The following is a 4,418-nucleotide window of genomic DNA, read 5'->3' on the forward strand; positions in this document are numbered from 1 at the left end:
GGGATGGTGTGTTCAGCTGTGTTGCTTTTACGCCAAACATAACGTTTTGCATTGTTGCCAAAAAGTTCAATTTTGGTTTCATCTGACCAGAGCACCTTCTTCCACATGTTTGGTGTGTCTCCCAGGTGGCTTGTGGCAAACTTTAAACAACACTTTTTATGGATATCTTTAAGAAATGGCTTTCTTCTTGCCACTCTTCCATAAAGGCCAGATTTGTGCAATATACGACTGATTGTTGTCCTATGGACAGAGTCTCCCACCTCAGCTGTAGATCTCTGCAGTTCATCCAGAGTGATCATGGGCCTCTTGGCTGCATCTCTGATCAGTCTTCTCCTTGTATGAGCTGAAAGTTTAGAGGGACGGCCAGGTCTTGGTAGATTTGCAGTGGTCTGATACTCCTTCCATTTCAATATTATCGCTTGCACAGTGCTCCTTGGGATGTTTAAAGATTGGGAAATCTTTTTGTATCCAAATCCGGCTTTAAACTTCTTCACAACAGTATCTCGGACCTGCCTGGTGTGTTCCTTGTTCTTCATGATGCTCTCTGCGCTTTTAACGGACCTCTGAGACTATCACAGTGCAGGTGCATTTATACGGAGACTTGATTACACACAGGTGGATTGTATTTATCATCATTAGTCATTTAGGTCAACATTGGATCATTCAGAGATCCTCACTGAACTTCTGGAGAGAGTTTGCTGCACTGAAAGTAAAGGGGCTGAATAATTTTGCACGCCCACTTTTTCAGTTTTTGATTTGTTAAAAAAGTTTGAAATATCCAATAAATGTCGTTCCACTTCATGATTGTGTCCCACTTGTTGTTGATTCTTCACAAAAAAATACAGTTTTATATCTTTATGTTTGAAGCCTGAAATGTGGCAAAAGGTCGCAAAGTTCAAGGGGGCCGAATACTTTCGCAAGGCACTGTAAATGTCCTTTTCGCAACCTATTTGGTGAATATGATATACAAAACAAAGGGGTTTCATCTTGAGATCAAGATAACTCAACCCATTCCCACGTTTTAATATATTTTACCTAAAATGCCTAAGTAAGGGCATACTTAACAACAATCATTCAAAGATTATTGTTTCCTAAAATATCCTGCTGTACCACAAGTATATTGTTGTAAAAAATGTCATCCCCTTTTAACTGAACATTATATCATGTGTTTTTTGCAACATGAGATACTATTTCTGGAAATTATTCACTACAGTGTGTGTGTGTGTGTGTGTGTGTGTGTGTGTGTGTGTGTGTGTGTGTGTGTGTGTGTGTGTGTGTGTGTGTCAAGGATGTATGATTATGACAAAGGATGGACTATGTAGCAACACACAGAAAGCATGCATTCAGATGAAGAGGTTTGAGTTTGGTCAGTGTTTAGTTATGCTGTCTGTTAGTAATCATGCTTAAAATACTGGAATCACATCAGTCAAGGATTATGATGACCCATTTATCCATTATATCAGATAAGTGTTTACACCCTGTTTGAAATGTATTACAGGCACAAAATACCTTAATCATAATTTGTCAATCATTCACTTAAGTACATTATCAACTGAAGGGTCCTTTGTCCTGGAGCCTTTTCATGAGGATGTAACATTACAGAACGTTCAGATATCAATGTATCATGTGGAACAGAAACTATTGTCTGTCAGATAGAATATAGAATTGTGTCAGCTCAATTCATTATATTTCTATCTGCACCATTCAGCGAGTTTCACCTCCCTGAATACACCTCTGAATAGGCAATAGCCTACATGTACAGTGCATACGGAAAGGATTCAGACTCCTTGACTTTTTCCACATTTTGTTACGTTACTGCCTTATTCTATAATTTATTAATTGATTAATTTTGATTTAAAAAAATCCTCAACAATCCACACACAATACCGCATAATGACAAAGCAAATACATTTTTTTAAACATTTTTGCAAATGTATTAAAAATAAATAACAGAAGTACCTTATTTACATAATTATTCAGACCCTTTTCTATGAGACTCGAAATTGAGCTCAGATGCCAGGGCCTTGGTCAGGGAGTTAACCCTGACAGAGCTCCAGTTCCTCTGTGGAGATGGGAGAATCTTCCAGAAGGACAACCATCTCTGCAGCACTCCACCAATTAAACTTTCATGGTAGAGTGGCCAGATGGAAGCCACTCCGCAGTAAAAGGCACATGACAGCGGGCTTGGAGTTTGCACACACTCTAGCAGGGATTTTGGCCCACTCCTCTACACAGACCTTCTCCAGATCCTTCAGGTGTCGGGGCTGTCACTGGGCAATACGGACTTTCAGCTCCCTCCAAAGATTTTCTATTGTGTTTCGGGTCGTTGTCATGCTGGAAGACCCAGCCACGACCCAACTTCAATGCTCTTACTGAGGGAAGGAGGTTGTTGGCCAAGATCTCATGTCCCCATCCATCCTCCCCTCAATACGGTGCAGTCGTCCTGTCCCCTTTGCAGAAAAGCATCCCCAAAGAATGATGTTTCCACCTCCATGCTTCACGGTTGGGATGGTGTTCTTGGGGTTGTACTCATCCTTCTTCTTCCTCCAAACACGGCGAGTGGAGTTTAGACCAAAAAGCTATATTTTTGTCTCATCAGACCACATGACCTTCTCCCATTCCTCCTCTGGATCATCCAGATGGTCATTGGCAAACTTCAGACGTGCCTGCAAATGCGGTGGCTTGAGCAGGGGGACCTTGCGTGCGATGCAGGATTTTAATCCATGACGGCGTAGTGTGTTACTAATGGTTTTCTTTGAGACTGTGGTCCCAGCTCTCTTCAGGTCATTTACCAGGTCCTGCCGTGTAGTTCTTGGCTGATCCCTCCCCTTCCTCATGATCATTGATGCCCCACGAGGTGAGATCTTGCATGGAGCCCCAGACTGAGCGTGATTGACCATCATCTTGAACTTCTTCCATATTCTAATAATTGCGCCAACAGTTGTTGCCTTCTCACCAAGCTGCTTGCCTATTGTCCTGTTGTAGCCCATCCCAGCCTTGTGCAGGTCTACAATTTTATCCCTGATGTCCTTACACAGCTCTCTGGTCTTGGCCATTGTGGAGAGGTTGGAGTCTGTTTGATTGAGTGTGTGGACAGGTGTCTTTTATACAGGTAACGAGTTCAAACAGGTGCAGTTAATACAGCTAATGAGTGGAGAACAGGAGGGCTTCTTGAAGAAAAACTAACAGGTCTGTGAGAGCCGGAATTCTTACTGGTTGGTCGGTGATCAAATACTTATGTCATGCAATAAAATACAAATGATTTTCTTAAAATTCATACAATGTGATTTTCTGGATTTTTGTTTTAGATTCCGTCTCTCACAATTGAAGTGTACTTATGATAAAAAAAATGACCTCTACATGCTTTGTAAGTAGGAAAACCTGAAAAATCGGCAGTGTGTCAAATACCTGTTCTCCCCACTGTAGTTGTTTGAAAACTTTTTTAAACCATGTTTATTTTACCTATGTTAAAGATGTCATGTTTTATTTCGTAGATGAATTGATATTGACTTAATAAAATGTGCTAACTTTTAATAATCCATATGCTGGAGTTGTATGTGTGAAATTTGGTTTTAACAAGCAAAATGTATGCTACTGTTCTTTCAAGTACTTGAACTAGACTTTTTTATATGCAATATCATATTGCAAGTCTAATGTGGTGCTCATTTAACCTATACAGTCAGTTTAGTGGGTTGCCTTTTCATAGCTCCTTGTAATCATGCCTTGTAAGGATCTTAATGTTCTTCAAGACACTTCCTGACGTGTTTGCTTGTGCATGTACGTGACTACGTCTCTGTGCATGCGGATCTGCGTTACCTTAAAAATACAATTCAGCAATAATTTGACAAGATCTACGTCTTTAAATACAAAAATTATTTTAATGACTATAATCATTTGCTGTTCGTTTTTTTTACTGCATGCAACAAGAGCGTTAACATCCATGTACTGTAAAGAAACTGAAACTGCTAATTAATTATAAGAAAGAACTATAAAACGATTTGTACTTTCCACACAATAAAGCATGATTTGTCGAAAGAGGTAATATCTCCGTACAATGAATGATGCATACACTAATAGAGTGATTTATTCAATTGCAGGGGGTGTTGAAAACAAATTAAATGAAAAAGAAAATGGAATATGGAACTGACTAAATATTAGGAAGCTATTCTCATTGTTTTGCACTCTCAGTGCAAGTACCCATTATGGGCCAAATTTTGAAATAGGATCCCAGTGGTTTTTCAGACATTTGCAATAGAACATTTATTCATATTTATGGAAGATTTGCAAGCAGATTCCACTCAAACACAGATCTCAAGTCTGGATTAATTGCCTAGTCTGCAATCATTTGCATTCTCCAACTGTACTTTAGGGCATATTTTTATATTACATTACATTTTATGGATTGAGCACATGCTCTT

The sequence above is a fragment of the Oncorhynchus mykiss genome, chromosome 3, assembly GCF_013265735.2.
Source record: "Oncorhynchus mykiss isolate Arlee chromosome 3, USDA_OmykA_1.1, whole genome shotgun sequence".
NCBI classification, from domain to species: Eukaryota; Metazoa; Chordata; class Actinopteri; order Salmoniformes; family Salmonidae; genus Oncorhynchus; species Oncorhynchus mykiss.